The 20,606-nt window shown below is 39.4% G+C and overlaps 1 long non-coding RNA gene across 2 annotated transcripts in view; it reads left to right on the plus strand.

Moving 5' to 3' along the window:
* Positions 1-20,606, plus strand: part of LOC119141325 — a 188,912-nt gene that overhangs the window by 138,791 nt on the left and 29,515 nt on the right. The gene's annotated exons all lie outside the window — the stretch shown is intronic.

Below are 20,606 nucleotides of genomic sequence, written 5' to 3' on the forward strand. Positions count from 1 at the left end.
GGCAGTGGGTTGGTTGACGTGGATGATATACAGCTGTAGCTCCTTCCCACTAAGTGGTTAAATAGACCTGAGGCTTATGGGAGAGGGGGTTGGATGGAGGAGGAGCAGTGTGGTCTGATCTCTGGAGGAAGGAGGTACAGCACAGACAGTGGAATCTGACCAATGGTAAAGTCTTGTTGCAGCCTACTAGTTTGTTTGTGCTGCAACAACTGGTGCCCTGTGTGAGGTCCTTCAGATTATGGGACTGAGTGTACTGAGTGATGACAGTGGTGATGGCTGTGCTGGGGGATGTTTGAACTTTTGAACAGCGACAGTGGCGCCCAAAGTAGCGGAGACAGGTGGGGATAGCCTGCGATCCAGATCACGTTGAGATAGGTGGGAAAAGCCTGGGGATCTGGATCAGATACCAGTAAAGATGAGCCATTGGGGTCAAAAAGAAGGAAGCCTGACTGCCGTGGAGTTAAGAGACTGAGGGTAACGGGCAATAGCAGTGGAGTACATGGCCAGACATGGCAGCAGCCCACAGCAGTGGTAGGTCCAGAGCAGGTCTGGCCAGACAGCGATGATGGCGTGCTGGGGGAAGGTGCGGGAGCAGTGCGGTGCTGCAAGCGGCTCCCACTGTTGCTGCTGCTGCTCAGCCTGGTGGTATTCTTGCTGGCATTTATGTGCTCATTGAAGGTGTCTCCACTTGTATAAGGAATAGGTGACCACAAGGATGTTAAGTTTTTCAGGACACAGAATGATGTGTTAGTGCTGTATTCTAGATCTGCTGCTGCTGAAAGCTCATTCAGTTTACTGTCCAGTGTAAACCAAGAGGTGAAAGGACAAGGCACTGTAAGTTCACCAGAACCCCCCTCTGAAGAAAATAAAATCCCAGATGCTAAGAAAGCAGATAAGAAGAAAGGTGATCAACCTGTAGAAGCTGAAAAGCCCAAGATAAAAGTGAAGAAGGGATTCAGGAACAAGTTGTCCGGACTGTATGAAAAGTTTATTTGTAAAAAGTTTGTGATGGTTGGTAAAAACATGAGGTATGAAATGTTAAGAAGAAAAAAAAGAGTTCAGGGACAAGTTGTCTGGACTGTATGGAAAAATTTATTTGTAAAGAGATTGTGATAATTGTTAAAAACATAAGGTATTAAATGTTAAAAAGAAAAAAGGGGGAAGTGTAGAGGAATGAAGCTGGGTTAATTAGATTGATAAAATTTTTATATTTATATTTGATATATTTTTTCATATATATCATATATATGTGATATATCAAATATATAAATATATAGTTGATATAATAATTGGTAACATACAACTGTGGGCTGGCTGATGTAGACAAGGTGCAGCTGTGGCTGGTTCTGTTAAGGGGTTGGGCAGCCAAGGATGAATTGAGACTAGAAGGCAGCAGAGGGACTGGCATGAAGAGTATGTTGGTATGTGGTGAAAGACGTTGTTGCAGCTTGATAGTTTGGAAAGAGCTGTGACACACAGTGGCTTCCAGCTCCTCCTTATTTGTTGCCCATGATACACGCATTGGTGTAAAGGCACTTCACCTGCACTGTTGATTGTGTCACATTAAGAGGAACACACCTTACTTCCTTTAGTGTATCTCATTGGTGTTCCCCTGTTGGCTCCTATTACCACAATGATTTATTCTAAAAAAATTATTACATAGGGTATCATGGTTTAAACTCCTAAAACTTGCATTGAAGCATCTTATGCACCAACACAAATTCCTTTCTACTGATGCGTTGGTGTGAGCAGCAACATCGGCAAACAGGATGTAAAGAGATGTAATACTTTTAAATGCTGGCAGCTATTTCTTCTTTGGATACCTGTCCAACTGCTTTTTAAACTTGTGAGAGACTTTTAAACTTGTAAAAGATATGGAGCTGGCTCTGTCTTTTGATTTGTCACCACACTGCATACCCTGACCTGAGCCTTGAGGTTTTTAGAACATCTACGATAAACTCAATATATTCTGCAACTGAAGGAAGGTTGAACAAATGTAAACCTTGTTTCATAGCAGGTTTTCATAGAGTTTCTCTAGAAAGAAGTTCATCTAAGTATTTCAGATTTTGGAATGCCCTTCCCCCCGCCCCCCCCTTCTGCTTCAGATACATATAAACATTGCTATTTGAAGAAAGGAGCCTCTTGGGGAATGCCATTGATCCTAGCCAATGATGCTAAAGCTTTTGTGGTGTTAACTTTTTTGAAAGATTTTCATATGGGGATGTTTTTTTTAATGGATACATTTTCATTAATTAATGGGGGAAATTATGATGGGGCTTATGAAATACACCAGTGGAACAAACCTCTGTTGTACATTGTTTGCCTTTAAAAACTGTTATTAAATATTTTAAGTAATAATCTTTGATTTGTCATGTTCTTAGATAGTAAGGGTACCACATTTTGTCTCTTTTTGCCAAAACATGAAAAGATCTTTCAGCAGCAATCAGCTGTTGATATGTAACAAAAATGTATTAAGTATATTTACAAATAGGCCAAAACCATTGTCAAGGTATAATTCTCACGTGTAGTTCATACTGCAGAAAAGCAATTTTGGCATGAGTGATATTTTTAGTGCATCACGTGTATATTAGATGCATGGCATCCCTTACTTTTGCCTCCCTAGACTGTTTTGGTTGTGTTATAAAACTTCCTTGTTTGGGGAGGTTATAATATTTATGTTCAACATTTTTTTGGTCAGATGAATGTTAAAAAAGTGTACATTGTGAGTATCAATGTGTTCATAATTACATTAGATTAATGATTAGCAGAACACTGAATCTTTTCTCTGTCTGTAATTGTAGGGTAAATCCTGTACTCAATGCCTCTGCCTAAATGGCACACTAATAGATATGACAGAATTATGCTTATTTGTCATAGCATTATAAAAACAAGTAATGAGCAATTCACTTGATAAACATTAAAGAGTATATTTCCACTCAACATCTTTCTAGAAATCGGATAATAAAATACTTCAAAGTCTTTAATTTTGAAAAGTAAGAATTAAAATATAACCTTTTTAAGATTCTCTGGGATAATCTTTTAATTATCCTGGGATCTTTAATAGCCTTTTTTCTGTATCTGTAGAAAGTTACGGTTTTTGCTGGTGGTTTGTATACAATGGTGCTGCTATGCTTAAATACAGATAGATGTACACAGCAATGACTTCAAAACAATTTAAACTACATTACAGTATCTTCTGTAATTCTAACTGAAATACTTTTCAGGTCTTTCATAAATTTACTAATGGATTATTAGTCACAACTAAATACTGGGTAAGAACTTGTTAATTGTGAAGTACTACTCATTTATCTCAACCTAATGTTCCATTAAGGCAAGACTAATTGAACCTTGGTTGCTTTTGAGTTTTCACTCAGTTTTGTTGCTTCTGTTGTCAGAAATTGATCTATTAGGCAATATTAATTTCACATTGGAAGTGGTTTGTATTGAAAATATAGTGTTTTCAATACATGAAAACAGTATTTCAGTCATTATATGACTTTAGCTTTCACATTTTTCAGGATTTTCATTACAACAGAGGCAGGAAGAAGAATCTGCATATTGAGATTGTTCATAAATATGTATTTCTACTCCACTAAATCTCTCTACAAATTTCAAAAGTCTTTGCCACCCATATGCTCTTTTAAGGGCATAGTTATAATTTCCGTTCCTCTGTTCCTTATTTCTAACATAAGGATAATCAAAGATCCATATAATACAATGGAATTTTAAACAATTTTATTCAAGTATGAAATTGTGACACAACAGTAACAGGAAAGTATATAAGTAGTTTACTTGGGTTGTACAGGTAGAAGAAGGGAAAGAGAATGCAGAATTTAAAGATGGCTTAAAATAGAACATAAATTGGAGCATGAATGAAAAGCTTATATATGTGTTACAAATCAAATTGTCGCATTTCTATATATGTATATACTTCACAAGTATATGAAACATACAAAGTACTAACATGCTGCTCATATATGTTGACCTGTGATCTTTCAGTAATACAATTTTGTGAAAATGGAATGTTTTATAAAACAATGTTTATGAATTGTCAGCTGAATAAGCTAGTTATGACTGACCACCAGAGACATGGAGTACAGCTCATCACATAAAGGAAGATTTTTCTGCTAGGAATTTCCTGTGCAGAAGCTGATTCAATAACATAAATCATTAAGAGCTAAATTCTGCATTCAGTTAACTTTATGCCCAGATGCTATTCCCACTGCAATTATTACGTACCTGCATATATGTACAAATACAACATCAATGTGCATAACTGAATTTGGGTATTGCTAAAGAATATATACTAGCTATGATTCCAAGACAGTGCCTTTCACATCCTTGGAAAGCATCCAAGATAATAGAATTGTTTGTTAGAAAAGACTCTTAAGACCATTGAGTCCAATGGTTTATATCACAGAAGACCTTCAGCTGGAAGACTATGTAAGGGGAAGAGTGCAAACTTCAGTTATCTCCTTTTTTCAAAGTCTGTAAACTGGTGATCCAGTTTTCCCTCTGCATCTGTGGAAATAGGAAAAGTAATTTCCACAACTTATTACCTTACTGTATCATGTTGCATCAGTGCATATTAGTAGAAGACCAAGGACTGGTGAGCTCATACCACACTACTTCTCTTAGAAATAAATGAGTAATTCTAAAAATCAGATGGAAAAATGCCCAGTTTTCTGTAGTAAGTAAAATGAAAGCAAATCAGTACAACCAAACTACACTACATGGATTGGAGTCTAAACTGTATCAGTTTCTAACACTCACTTATTTGAAGAAAGTAACAGAAGCTAAATTCAATTGTTCTCATACCTATGAGAATGTGGCCAAATGTATACTGTGTGCACTCCTGCTGGAATCAATGTATTCACTGAATAAGCGGAAAGTATGGCTTCTTTGGAGCTGTTTTAACAAGTGGAGAGGGGAAGAGCCCCCAGGTCTGCAGAATCATTGTAAATATTGGGGAATGAGAAATCTTTCTACTTTTCCCATCAAATAGGATTATGAATGGGTGTTCTTTGATGTACCACTCTGGAGAGAGGCCTTCCTCCATGGGTGTTCTTGGGAAAGAGGAGCATAAATTTGTTGATTTTATCAAGTGGGTTGACCAGCTTCAGCTAATAGTGATTCTCTTTCAAATAACAAACTAAGATTTTGCCTAACTGAATTGACTTCAGGGGAGTAACTCTAGAGATTAATTTGTCCCTCTGATTTCATTATGTTATCCTTCTCTGAAATTTGTGCTCCATCTGAATTAATGCTTTATTGAGTCTACATAAAATTTCAGTGCTACCTTGGATGTGATTTATCCATTATAGTAATTTTGTTTCCAATATCCACTTGGCTTAGTTCCACAGAGTCCAGCTGCCTTGGACTGCACTCCTTTCCGGATTCAGTGTGCTGTAGTGGCACTCCATTTTATAACTGCGTTGGACACCTTTCTACAGAGTACTGTGTTTAGTATTCTGGGCTACCCTTGATTATATCCACAATCCTAAGTATACTGCTCTAAAACGTAGTTTAGAACAGAGGCTAAGGTTCTGCAAATGTTGCTCCTGAAGTTTTTGATGTAAACAAGTATATTGCCTGCTTGTACAACCACGCACCTTTCCTATTGTAAGGGCACTGACTTAAGGGTTTTTTTAAAGACAGTTGCTTATTTTAAAATATTGTCTTTAGCTTCCATAATTGAAGAGAAGGAAACTTCAGTGTAGTCTCCTCTGGTGCTCATGAAGCATAGGAAGATAATGGCTGTAAACACACCTGTGTAACATCAAGCTGTATCGGGGGAGCAACTAAATTTAATCTCTTTAAAACAGTGTGAATTCAGCCTTGAGTGTGCAGGATCTAGGAGTGTATGCTTAGATATATTATTTTGCAGGTGGTACTATTTTGTGGGAAGGGCAGAGTCCATGATCTTTGTGCACAGAGAAAAAATATCTATTCCCAACAGAGGAGTCTAAGGGCATCATGATAAGTATTACATTCACATTGTTTTATCTGCCTTGTGCTCTGGGTTGCCTGCAGAAGGGACAATGGCCTTTGCTGCAAGTATTTTCCATTCTTAAAGCTGTGCATTTGCAAAGATACAAGGGCTCAGGAAAACACATACTTAGAAAATGAACTGGCAGAAATGCCTACTGTGTCGTGAGAGCAGCAAAAAATGAAAGCATTTGCTGTTGCAGATGTACAAAGATTCTTCTCAGTTCATGCTGTGAAGAAGCCAAGGACTTGCACCTTGCTTTGTCTTCTAATAGCATTTTGGCAAAAAAAAATCTGTACTTAGTGGAAATTAAAACAGGTAATCTCTCCACTTTAGTCTCTATTCAGTACTTTGTGGTGGCTGTCTGTTGTTTGTTTTTTTAATGTGTGACTCAAGCATTACAGAAATTTGAGCTGCAGCTTTGCTCAAACTTGTGAGTGGGGGTAGGGATGGTTGCCCTTTGCACTCCTGTGTGGGTATTCAAGCCTGACCTCCCCTGGCCTTCGGGGACATCAGTGAATGGGCCTTCTGCTTTTGAGCTAGAAGGTGAAGGTCTTGTTGGAATGAAGAAAGCAGAACAATTTTTGACCAAAGCACTGGATCCATGCCAAGGTGAATTGCTGTTTAACAAGTTCCTTGACAAACTAGTTCTACAAGTTTTCTTTTCCTAGGAGAGACACTAAGCAGTTACTTCACTACTTGTTACTGAAAGTATTAAACTTGTCTATTTGGCATTTTATGAAAACAGTTTTGAGATTATTTTTAACTGCTGCATTTGCTAGATATTAAATTGTTTAAACAGATACAAATCCTGCTGTGTGATACATTATTTTAATTTATTCCATTGCCCATGTTGGAATATCACAAATAACTGTGGCCTTTACCTTTCTAATTCTGCATGAAGTACCTATGTGTAATGTTTTGGTTAGCATAGTCATATTTTTAATTGAAAATCTAATCACATTTTTAATTCTTAAATACATGAATAAATTCAAATTGTAAGCGTAGCATTTTTTTGCTGTGTTTAACAGCAGTTGTGTTAGACCTACAAACAAAAATTAAATCAGTCTGTCACCACACTCACTTAAACAGATTTTATTAAGAAGTTGAAGTTCAGTACCATTTTATGAATGACCTTGAAAATCGTATTTTGACAAAACATGTATTAAAAAATTCCACACTTGAATTTTATTTTCAGCTTTAATGTATGCTTTGCAAAAAGAAAAATAAACATTTGGAGTAGGAAAGTGCAAACAGGAGGTATAGTTTTGCATGTAACTTGCATGTACATATTTGCTGCAAATGTTAACTTCAGGATAAAAAGCCAAATTATAGAAGTTATAATTAGTAGAAACTGAGGAAGAAGGGACATGGAAGAGGGAAAGCTTATGAAGATGCATACAAAGGGCTTTAAGCATTGGTTGACAAGAATTACTCGGTGTCAGTGGTTTTTTTTAATGTATTACTGACTGCTACAGATTAAAGACATGCATAGTCTTTGTGCTGGGCAATGTATTGAAAAATGCTGAAATCATGTTCTTAGTTTATTGCATCATGTCAAGCCTATCTGAAATCTTGTTTTCAGGAATCTGTCACACTCACATTTTAATGATGTCCTATAGCTGTGTAAACCTAAAGCTGGCCAGTAGACAGTTAAGTGACTATGTCCCGTTACAACTTGAGTAGAAGTGAAGTACAGAGGAAGAGGTTAAAAAACCCCAATGTTTAAATGCTAGATGGAAAAGACAACAACCAGCCACTTTTCTTATCATGTCAGGAAGACTTAACTGGGGTTAGGTTTGAACTGCTCCCTCAAGGAAAATGGCAGACCATGGTGTTAATAAGCTCCTAATGATTAATTTATTGCCAGTAAATTGTTACTCAGCAGAATGTAGCAGATATTTAATAATCTTGTCATGAATCTCATAACAATGTGGTAGTACAGAGTAGAGAATTCATACGAGATATAGCTCTTGTAGACAGCAGAGGCCCATGTGACTCCCATCGATGTATGCTGGTGTCCCATGGGGAAGAGATTACAGAGAAAATTTTTCACATTGGTGGTGGTGGCTAACACTACATAGCTCAACCAGGTGCAAAGCTTGAAATTTATATCTGTGTATTGTATGGCCCAATTATGCTATGCTTTCTGATGTTTCTGTCTTAAGATATAGAGAAAATTTCTTTAAGGCTAGAGGTCAGCTCAAGTCAAAGACAGGGCAGACACAGGAGTTGAATAAGCAGCAAGTGAAAAAAAGCTTGCCAAACACTAAAATGCTTTTTGCATAAAGAATGTGACACTGATTACTTTTATTTGTCTGAGTTTATTTTTCATAGTGTGTGTTAGATTTTGAGTTTTGAGCAATATTATACTGCTCAAAATCCAGTCCTGTGTCATCCAGACCCAATATGTTGTTATTGGTAAGAAAAGCATGGCTGTGAGTGGTCTTCCAGGCTCTTAGAAACTTTCTCTTGCAAAGCTTTTCTAGATCCCCATGATGCCAGTGTGCCATAAATTATGCTATCAAATTGTGTGCCAACACTATCCTTCTAGCAGCACTTAAATTATAAGGACAATTCCAGAAAACTTACTTGAATGCAGACTTTTTGTCAGTATGTACAAAGGAGGATACGTGAAGGCTTTATGTATACCAGAAATCGTTAAGAAACTGGTTTATGGTCTAGTCTGATCTGCATAGCCTCATGCACAGAAGATGCCAATGTTGTGGGAATTCAAAGTGGAGCACATGGTTAAATTATATTTGGATGGAGACAGAGCTCTTACCTGTGAGAAAAAATTAACTTTGGTTTAGAACAGGACTCAAGACCTCTGTATGTAAACTTTCTGTGAGAGGATGCAGGCTCAGCACTGAGTAACAGTTTCTTGGGTTTTGTCTTGATATTTTGGGCTGGTGGTTTGGGTTTTTTGGGGTGGGGTTTTTTTTTGGTTGGTTTGGTTTAATTTCATTTTTTTACCTGTGGCTTTCTAATATCTGGACTGGGAGGCTGTACGTGCTGCTTGTACAGAAAAGATGGTAGCCAGACCAAAAACCTGCTTTTGCAAATGCCCAGGCACATGGCTAAAGTTTTCATGTTCTTCAGCGAGTAACAGGGCAACACAGTCCCTCCAGTCTAGCAGACTGTGTCAGCCTCAAGAAACCATTTTTTGCATTCCTTCCAAGCAGCTGTGGCCTTCACCAAATCTGTAGAACCTTTTTGTTTTATTCTCCTTTGTGGCTTTTTTTTGTGGTCAGTGCACATTGAAAAATATCACTGAAAATAGGTACCCTGGACTAGAAACTACTTTTAAAAAGAAAAGAGAAAAGGAAAGAAGGAAGGAGAGAAAGAGAGAGAGAGAGAAAAAGAAAGAGAGAAAGAAAGACAGAAAGAAGAAACTATACTTTGATTTTGGATTAGGCTCATGTGCATCTTGGGAAGAGGATAGAAGTGTGTATGTAAGAAAGACACCAATGTTACAAACTAGTAGAGTCCAGCTCTAAGGCAGATGGTACAACAATCTATATAAATTAACAATATAAATCAGGCTCCAATATTAGTAAATGCATAGATTCTGTAGCTTTATTAGAAAGGAATACAGAAAAACAGAGGCAGGATAGAATGTTTGCATTTTATTTGGAGTGTTCAATACTATACAGCAGCATATGCTGCACTTAAAGATCAGAAGACAGTTCCCTCTCCTCTGTAAGCACACACTTAAGTATTTTCTTTAACGATGAAAGAGTGTCCTTCAAAACTATAACGTAGTTTCTGGCTGTGAAGTAGCGTGTAGCTTCTTTATGGTTTTATATGCTATACCAAAGGAACTACAGCAATCAAGAGTCTAGTTTTGCCAAGAATACCCATAAAATAGTAGTAACTAAGGATTAGTATCATTACTATTTTGTATTTGTACAAACAGGTTTTCATTTTGCACAAAAGCTAAGCACAGCTCTTTAACATGTTCCCTCTAAATTCGTTAGGTTTTTTCATAAATTCTGTCTTTGCTGTGATCTTGTAATAACTCCCAGAAAACAGAGACAGAGACCACTTCCTTTCATCAGCAGTTGCTGCCTGTTTAACAAGCCTTTTCAAAGAAATAAATGTAAAGAAAAACTATGCCAGTAGAAATTGATGGATTTTCCCTCCAGTTTTCATGTTCTTCCAAACTGAAAAGACTTTAGTGTTATATCCTGAAGTCATAGAACCCTACTCTCAGCTTTGGACTGGGTTCTGCTCAACCTTAGGCTTTTCATAGAAACTTTTTTTCTTTGTAGGAGGCAATTAGTTAAAAATTACATGTCTTGTTGGTTAGTAAATGGGTTTGTTATTCACCACTTCCAAAGAAAACTCTGAAGGATTCCAAGGCAGAAATTAGAATATACTTTCAAATTTTTATCTGCAGACATAAGATTACCTTTGGACTAAGTCTTTGTGGTATATGAACTTCAATAGAACAAGCAGTATCCTGGACCTGCTTGATGAATTTGAATATAGTAGAATGGAATGGAATATTTCAGTTGGAGAGGACCAGCAATGACCTGATCACCTGTCCCAGCTGCCTGACCACTTCAGGGCTGACCAACAGCTGAAGCACGTTGTTACGGACATTCTCCAAATGCCTCTCAAACCCCGACAGGCGCGGGGCATCGGTCGCCTCTAGGAAGCCTCTTCCCGTGTGTGACCACCCTCCGGGTAAAGAAACGCTCCCTAATGCCCAGCCTGAACCTCCCCAGCGCAGCTTTGCCCCACTGCCCCGCGCCCGGCCCGGGGGCAGCAGGAGGAAGAGCTCAGCACCTCCTGCCCCACGTCCCCCCTCAGGGAGCTGCAGGAGCCATGAGGGCGCCCCTCGGCCTCCCCTCTGCAACCAGACCGACCCAGAGCCCCCAGCCGCCCCTCGCAGGACGCGCCTTCCCGCCCCTCCAGCAGCTTCAATTCACTAGAACTGAAGAAACTCTTGCCAACACCGATTTCTCTTCAACAGTACAAATGTTGGTACATTACCTTACATGTTTTGTCTGGCCCTAAGAGCTTTTCAGTACATTTTTTTTCTTGTATTACAGTCATTGAACATCAGCATATGAGTACAAAGTGTTACAATACAGGTTGGGATAATGCATTGCTGGTTTGAGCAGTTTGGTGGGTAAATGGGTGACTGGGTGACTGAGAGTATATGAGAATTTCATTATCCCACACAGAAACAGAGGAAAAAGAGGCTGCCGTGTGAAATGTTTCTGTCTATTTTGACCTATGCCTGCATTGCAAGACATAAATCCTGTATATCTTCTAATACAAGGAAAGAGGTATAGGCACTATGCAGGCAATAACTAAGGGGAATTCTTTTTCCTTCTTTGTGATGTAAAGATCTTTGCACAAGGGAACTGAAAAGTAAGAAGGGAAAGCATGCACAGGACAGAAATGAAGTTCTGTAGCTCACATATACACATCAATTTGACCAAAATGGTATGTTGTTTGTAATACAGACATCGCCTTGTGGAGCTAAGGAATGTATTCTATGTGCCTTATGTGTCTGCGCCAAGCAAAGCCCATTTACTTGCAGAGGTAGCTTCTATCAGTCACTTTAAGTTTTATATTATCACTGTAAAGCTTGTTCTTTATCAGTCACAGATTTAACAAGTAATACATTCACTGATTATTCATTTAGAAACAGCTTAACACTGAGAATGTATGGGAACCCCATCATCCTATGCATGAGTGGAGGAAAAACAGATTGCATACAGACTTGAGAAGCAAATATTTTTAGTTAAATATAGTGTACCCATTCCAAAAGCAGGGAAACCTGCTATTTACAAACAGAGGAGGACTGGTGGGTGATGTGATGGTCAGAGGATGTCTTAGGCTTAGCGATCACAAGATTATAGAGTTTACAGTTCTTGGAGAAGTAAGCTTTAGCCTTCTGGAGGGAAGACTGACCTGTTTAGAAGCCTGGTTGACAGAGTCTCTTGGGAGTCAGTCCTGGAGGGCAAAGGAGTCCAGGAAGGCTGGACATTATTCAAGAAGGAAATATTTAAGGCACAAGAGCAGGCCTATGTACCAAAAGATGAGCCATCAGGGAAGAAGACCAACCTGGCAGAACAGAGACCTTCTGCTGTAACTCAGGGGAAAAAGGAGAGTTTATGACCTTTAGAAGGGGCAGGCAACTCAGGAGGACTACAAAGATGTCATGAGGTTATGCCAGGAGAAAACTAAAAAGGTGAAAGCCCAGCTAAAACTCAGGCTGGCTACTGCCATGAAAGGTAACAAAAAATATTTTTACAAATGCATTAGAAACAAAAGGAGGGCCACAGGTAATCTCCACCCTTTATTGGACATGGCGGGGAACATTGCAGCAAAGGATGAGGAAAAGGCTGAGGTACTTTATGACTTCTTTGCCTCAGTATTTCATAGCAAGGACAATTGCTCTCAGGGTACCCAGCTCCCTGAGCTGGAAAACAGGCAAGAGGACCATAATGAAGTTCCTGTTCTCCAGGAGGAAACAGTTAGTGGCCTGCTGCTCCACTTACACATCCACAAGTCTATGGGGCCACATAGATTCCACCCAAGGGTACTGAAGGAGCCAGTGAAAGAGCTCACCAAGCAACTCTCCATCATTTATCAACAGTCCTGGCTAACCGAGGAGGTCCCAGAGGACTGGAAGTCAGCCACTGTAATGCCTGTCTACAAGAAGGGCAGGAAGGAGGATTCGGAGAATTCCAGGCCTCTCAGCCTGACCTTGGTGCTGGGGAAAGTTATGGAGCAGATCTTCCTGAGTGCCATCATGTGGCACGTGCAGGACAGCCAGTGGAACAGGCCCAGCCAGCATGGGTTTGTGAAAGGCAGGTCCTGCTTGATGAACCTGATCTCCTTCTAGGGCAAGATGATCCACCTAGTAGATGAGGGAAAGGCTGTGGGTGTTGGCTGCCTGGACCTTAGTAAAGCCTTTGACACTGTCTCCCACAGCATTCTCCTGGAGACACTGGCTGCTCATGGCTTGGATGGGTGTGCTCTATACTGGGTGAAAAAATAGCTGATGGCCGGGTCCAAAGGGCTGTGGTGAATGGAGTTACATCCATCTGGTGGCCAGTCAGAAGTGGTGTTCCCCGGGGCTCGGTACCAGGGCCAGTTCTGTCTAATATCTTTACTGAAGGTCTGGACGAGGGGATCGAGTGCATCCTTAGGAAGTTTGCAGACAACACCAAGTAGGAGGGTGGGGAAGTGTTGACCTCCTTGAGGGCAGGAAGGCTCTCCAAGAGGGATCTGCACAGGCTGGATCAATGGGCCAAGGCCAGTGGCATGAGGTGTGAGAGCGGCAAGTGCCGGGTCCTGCACTTGGGTCACAACAACCCCCCACAACACTACGGGCTTGGGGAGGAGTGGCTGGAAAGCCGCCCAGCAGGAAAGCACCTGGGCGCCTTGCTTGACAGCTGCCTGAGCATGAGCCAGCAGTGTGCCCAGGTGGCCAAGGCGGCCAACAGCATCCTGCCTTGTGTCTGAAACAGTGTGGCCAGCAGGGCTGGCAAAGTGATTGTCCCCCTGTACTGGGCACTGGTGGGGCTGCACTCCCAATAACTGTGCTCAGTTTTGGGCCCCTCATTAGAAGGCAGACATTGAGGTGTTGGACCATGTCCAGAGAAGGGCAACAAAGCTGGTGAAGGGTCGAGAGAGCAAGTCTTGTAAGTGGCTGAGGGAAGTGGGCTTCTTTAAGCTGGAGACAAGGAGGCTCAGGGGAGACCTTACTGCTCTCTACAGCTGCCTGGAAAGAGGCTGTAGGCAGGTGGGTGTCGGTCTCTTCTCCCCAATAACAAGTGACAGGACAAGAGGAAACGGCCTCCAGTTGCACCAGGGTTGGTTTAGATTGGATATTCTGAAAAGTTTTTTCACTGAAAGGGTGATCAAGCATTGGAACAGGCTGCCCAGGGAGGTGGTTGAGTTACCATCCTTGGAGATGTTTAAAAACTGTGTAGGTCTTAAGTGTCTTTTCAAATGTAAATGATTCTGTGTTTATATGATTTTCAAAACAACCTTATAAACTCCTGGGCCAAGGAGCATGGCATTGACTGGGGGTATCACATCCTGCATCATGCATGAGCCTCCAGGATAATTGAATGATAGAAGGGACTACACTGAGACTAATGGGTGCTGTGACATTCAAACATTGGGATATAATTTAGCAGAAGCCGTTTGGCAACTTAACACTAGAGGATCCGCCAGCTGACCCAGCCCTGCCCAATCTAGAGTTCTGCACACTGTGGAAGGAGCTAAGATCCCCGTAAGGAAATGGCTGGGAAAAAGGGTCTGGGTTATTCCCTCCTTGCGAAAGAGCAAACTTGTGTGATTGTTTTTGCTCAAGGACCTGAGCACACTTGGTGGGTAATGCAGAAGGATGACGAACTCCACAGTATACTTCAAGGTGATTTAAGCCTGAGTGAAAATAATCCATGATATAGGCTGTATGATGGCAGTGTTACATGGTGCTGTATGTCACCACCGGTATGGCTGCCCTACATGAAAGGTATTATAGTAGGAACCTCTTGCTGCCAGTGAGGCTAGCAGCACAAGGAGAAATTCATTGCAATGTCACACTTTATGGCTTAGTCCAAAGGGTCCCGGGGTAAAGACTGTAACAGATATACCTTTAAGATGTTTTAACCCATAATTTGAGTTGTGTGTTATAGGAAGTACTACAGCAGAAACCACCTGAATCAGTCAAGGACGAACCTCACAAGAAGCAGTGCAAGTGCAGCAATGACCCAACTTGATCTGGCTTTGGTGCCTAGTAACTCCATGTGACACACCACCTCTCCTGTCTTGAGTGAATACCATAACAGATGGCACGCAAAGTCATATGCAAAACGAACTTAATGAAAATTTTATAGGTATCTGTGGACATTTTACAGATTTTTATGGGAGAAGGGGTAGTAAATAAGGACCTTTTGTGATAATGTGGGACCTGAGCATGATTACATAAATGGTATGGAATAAGGAGTGAAGAAGGTACTGGTTTCGGCAGGAATAGTGTTACATTTCTTTATAGTAGCTTGTATAGGACTATGTTTTGCTTTTGTGCTGAAAACAGTGTTGATAACACTTTGACATTTTAGTTATTGCTGAGCAGTGCTTACACGATGCCAAAGTCTTTTCTGCTCTTCACACTGCACTGCCGGTGAGTAGGCTAGGGTGCACGAAATGTTGGGAGGGTACACAGCTGGGACAGCTGACCCAAACTGACCAAAGGGATATTTCATACCATACAACATACTTAACAGTATAAATGGAGTGGTGGAGAGATGCTCAGGGACGGGCTCGGCATCAGTCAGTGGTGAGCAATTTTTCTCATTTGCATCACTTGTCTTTCTTGGATTCTGTTTTCCTCACTTTTTGTCTTTTTGGGTTGGGCTTGGGTTTTTTTTGGTTTTTTTTTTTTTCACCCCTTGCAATTTATTTAAACTTCTTTCTAATTATTAAACTGTTTTTATCTCAAAACTTGAGTTTCTGTCTCACTTTTACCCTTCTGACTCTCCCCTCCATCCCAAGGGTTGGGGGCTGGTGGGGAGTGTGTTGAGTAGTGAGTGAGAGCAGCTGTGCGGTCCTGTAGTGCTTAGTTTCTGCCTGTCATTCTTTATAGGTTTTTCTTAGGTGCTTATCATCTCAATAGCTAGAAGCTTCGCAAGTGTTAATTTAACTCCATAAAACCTACTGAAGCTGCAAGGATGGCACTATCCCATTTTTATAGCCAAGAGACAGAGACAGAATTAGATAAACTGAAAAAACAGCCTCTAATTTTGCTTGACCAGTTTGGGAAATGCAAGTTTCAGAATACTTCATATCAGCTTTCCTTAACGCCATCAAGCATATTTTCTTCTGACTTTAATTTGCAAGAGTTTAGCTCAACATGTTTGCAGGTAACACTATGGGCTCGAAGTGGACAGTCAGAAAATAAAGACAAGAAGTTTTCTTTAAGCAATTTATTTGGTGTCATATAGTATTTCTATGACCAAGTTTTATAGAATTAAGTTTCGCTAAGGTAAGAGTCTATTATCTTAACTTTCAGACCATTGTTTCACTTCAAACCTTCCAAAGCATTTGTTAAAAATCATTCAGGTTCTGTAAGAAATGAGGAGACTATAGTAAATATTGATACATAATCCTTACTGACCCTACAAGCAGCTTTAGCCTACGGGGTCATGTCTAAGAGAGCATGTGATCATGTTGTTAAAGTTTATCCTACTACACATATATATATATGTCATAGTATAAGCATAAGGACACCAAAAAAAGGTAATTCTGGCACTGGCTGTTTTTTGAGTGCTTGACTTTCTAGCTTAGTGATTTGTATGACATTTTTGCCATATAACATTTAATTTTCTTTCAGAAAATAGATGGCACATTTCCATCCTGTCATTCCTCAGCTAAGATGAAACTTTAGATTGACTACAAAAAGCAATGCTATGCAAAGAAATATTTAAATAGAAAGTTGTTAGGTAGTCATCTATTTAGACATGCCATAAATACAAAATAACAACTTTTCCAGTGAATTCTCCAGATATTCAGTATATAGAAAAACATGTGATTTAGGAATTACTGGTTTTGTTTTCTGTCAGTCCTGGATGCTGCTTCAGGCTAAATATTTTAGGGAATACAGATTATTATTTATCCTTTACTCCAAGACTGTCCCTTCTCCCCAGACCCTGCAACATGTTGCCATGCACAGTCAATGTTACATTTTGCAAGGGACTATGAGATATTTACGTAGCAGAAATGTCCATTATAAAGGTTGCAAGGAATACATAAAATGTAGTTTCTTCTTGATTAGAAAGTATACATGCAATGTCCTGTTTCTCCCACTTTCCACAAAGAAGTAGCCTGAGAGGCTCAGAAGTGTCTTGCTGGAGTAGTGTTGCTGATCACATCTGCAGTAATAAAGAAGATATATGCTCTTGGATGCTTCAGTACCATATGTTTTCCACAAAGATGTGTTACTTTTCAAACTTAAACTCAGTTTTTTCTTTACGTCCTCAAAACCTATCAAAATTCTCTTCCCTATTCATTTTTCTTCTCTTGCCCTGCCTTTTGCTCCTGTCCATTTCTTGAACTGGATAATTATTTTCTTTTTATTTTCTCAACATTAGCACAAGGCCTCCAAGATCCCAGGGAGGGCAGGGGAAGAAGGCAGACAACTGTGCAACTGGTTTCTATAATTTGCTTTGGCATCTGTATTGGGTCTGGCTAGGATGGAGTTCATTTCCTTCATAGCAGCCCATATCGTGTTATGTTTTAGATTTGTGACCCAAACAGTGTTGGTAATACCACAATGTTTTAGCTGTTCCTGAACAGTGCTTACACAGCATACAGACCTTCTCTGTTTCACATGCTGTACCTCCAGGTAGTAGGCTGGGGATGCTCAAGAAGTTGAGGGGATGCAACCAGAACAGTTGACCCCAACTGATCAAAGGGATATTCATTGCCATATGATGTTGTGCTCAGCAATAAAAGCTCAGGGAAAGGAGGAGGAAGATCCTGGGCATTTAGGGTTACAGTACTTGTCTTCCCAAACAACCATGACACATGCTGAGGCCTCACTTCCTAGGACAAAACAGAACTGAAGAATACCCTTTTTTGTTTTCTTTTCTTTTCTTTTCTTTTTCTGCAGAGGCTTATATTCTGACTGTCCCTGTGCAAATTTTCACAAGGATGGCACCAAATGCATCTGTGGTCTGAAGTGTGAGAGTGCTAAGTAATTTGAAAGAAAGTTTATCATCATATTTTGACCAGTGAAAAAGCCTCATTCTTGTTAACAGTTGAAGTAACTTGAGTTAGAGCTGCGTAAGTAATTATCCTAAGACAAACTGGTGTAGATAATGTTATCCAAGGTTGCAGTTCAGGTTTTCCTAAATCGCAAGCAATTTATACCAGTGTTGGTCAAGCATAAACAAAGTTGGTGCTATCATTACAACAAAACCATCAAGAATGACAAGAATGACAACCAGCCTTTGGAATGGCAGGTATCTGACTTGCTACATAAAGTTATCCAGGATCATAATTGCTAATAATAAAAAAAAAGCAACTCCAAGGAATAGTTCTGCTCCTGACATTTCTATCTTTGAGAATGTACACAAGTGAAGGGAAGCTCCTGTAAGGTGTCTGTTAATGAAATCACCTAAATGGAACATTTTAGGCTTTCTTTTTTACACTAGAGGTCTAGAAGATTCTCTGTTAAACCCTGCCCTATAACCAATTAATTGAATTCTAGAGCATGACATCCTTTTAGATACCAATTAACTTACTTCAGCTCTTTTTATATAGAGCAGACTGCAGGCTAGGTCATTTAATGTGTCTGTCTCCTTATCCCACTGGTCGCTCTGCTAGTATGATGAATCATTTGCTTTCTAACTTCATGCTCATGAGATCATTTGCTAGCCTTCTAATTAGCAGGTATGTTTCTTAGTTCTTATCAGTCATTGCTCAGTAGTAGTCATAGATTTTTGTGCCACAATAAATGATTGTAATCTAAGGAACAATAGTCACCCACATATCACAAGCTTGGTAGAAAGTGAAAACAGCCTGAGAAAAGTCAAAAGTACAGACTCCCGACATGGAAATATGAATTGGTTTTTGTTGCCATTTCTTTGCAGGCATCTTGACAGGCTTAAGATTATCTATTTCTCATGTTCCTTAGTGTGTCTTTGAAAAACATTTTTTAGAAGTATCACAGTATGCATCACTAACAAAGCAGTTGTGTAGTGCCAGTTCTTGAATCATCCATAATCAACCCACCCTGACACACCCTCCCATCCTTTGCATCTGCTGCTCAGTCTTGTGACGTGGATCAAATGACTACTGACATCCTAAAGTTTATCCATTCTGTTCCAAGAACAAATAAGGAGACTTCCAAGTGCTTAAAAAAAACCCAACACTGCAGTCATTCTTCTAACAACTTTGACATGACAGCACAGTGCTCTTTAAAATAATACTAATTAGGGGGAAAAAAAGGTACAGCTTCTTAACCTCTGTGTGTGTTCTTGCTTTGCTGTGTCACATGATACATCATGCCAATGCAACAGCAGAATTAAACCAGAAGGTAGCTGAAAAATAGGTAAAAAAATTCACCTTGGTTCGTTTATTTGCAGCCAAGAAGCATACTGAGTACCAAAGAGCCAGATGCCACAATGAAAATTCATTTTTGAGGTTTGACACATTATTTCTCCCAAAGAATGATGGGGTGGTTTCTAGCCTACCTACAGAACAACCTCCTGACTCAGCTCTGTGGTTGGCTTAAGTCAGAAAATAATCATGTCTAATAATTCTAGCTACTTCTGTACAAAATACTATTTTCATTTACACCAAAATATTTTTAATAAACTGCCCAAATATTTGTTTTATTCTTTTACATAGAATAAGTAATTATTATTTCATGCTTTACTAGAAACTGACATAGTATCTGTGAAAACCTAAAGTGTTTGAACAGTCCATCTAAACAGACAGCAGATGAGTACTGACTGTTTTAAATTCCAGTAATACATTTACAGAACACAAAGAATAGGTGCTTGCCTGAGAGTATTAATATCTGGGGTTTCTTCTCTGCTGTATTATGGATGTTTGTTTTCATACCTGGCAGTTCTCTCACCATGACCATCCCCTAGCTTCTACACCTGGAGAACTGACATAGTTATTCCCATCTAGCTATGAATGTGTTTGAGACCCACTAGCATTAGGTCTAGACTAAATACACCATCCTTCTTTCTGGCAGTTCTCTACTTTCCACTCCTATACCTTCTCCATTTGTTCCTCACCAGTAACCATTTTAATACTTTGAAATACTTTCAAAATATAACCCAAGGAAACTATAAAACCAGTAAAATGTTCTTGCTCTTGGATTCTTTGATTTTTATTAAAAAGTAGATGAACCTATATTAGTCATTTCAATGCTACATTTCACTGTGACTAGATTCAGTGCTGCTCATTATTTGCACTTCAGAAAGAAATGATGATTCATACTTTTAATTTCATAGTTAAATAAAATGAACTATACAGTCAGACAATTATTTTCCTCTTTTGTCTATGATGCAAATATTTTTAGTGGAAAAACATCTCTGAAACAAGTTCAAAATAATTTTTTTTCTGTATCTTTCTTTAAGTGGTTTAAAATAATCACACCATTTAAAACATGATTATGTATCTCAGCACAAGTTAAAAAGTATTAATGTAAATAAGAAAATGAACAATTTTTAATGATAGTTTAATTAGATGGAGATGGTGGAATTGTTAATGTTGCAAGAAATAGCCATGTTTATTTCTTCCTGTATTTAGAGGGATGAAAAGTACTCATTCAAAGGAAATGAAGAAGTACTTTCCAGGCCATTAATATGGACAGTTTTCTAAGAAAAAAAGTTTTAAGCAGGTCAAATTATTTCCACAGAGAAACCCTAAAAAAGTTGGCAGAGAATCCTTTAACTTTTCTAATAGTAACACATCTTAGGAATCAAGGGAAAGCCAAAAGGACCAGAAGAACACTTGTTCTAAAAGAACAAATTAGATGACCCAAATTCCAATAGAAGAGTGAGCCCACTAACATCACAAAAGAAAATGTCATATTACTATAAAGATGTAAGAGTATTGCATT

Source organism: Falco rusticolus, chromosome Z (assembly GCF_015220075.1).
Source record: "Falco rusticolus isolate bFalRus1 chromosome Z, bFalRus1.pri, whole genome shotgun sequence".
Classification (NCBI taxonomy): domain Eukaryota; kingdom Metazoa; phylum Chordata; class Aves; order Falconiformes; family Falconidae; genus Falco; species Falco rusticolus.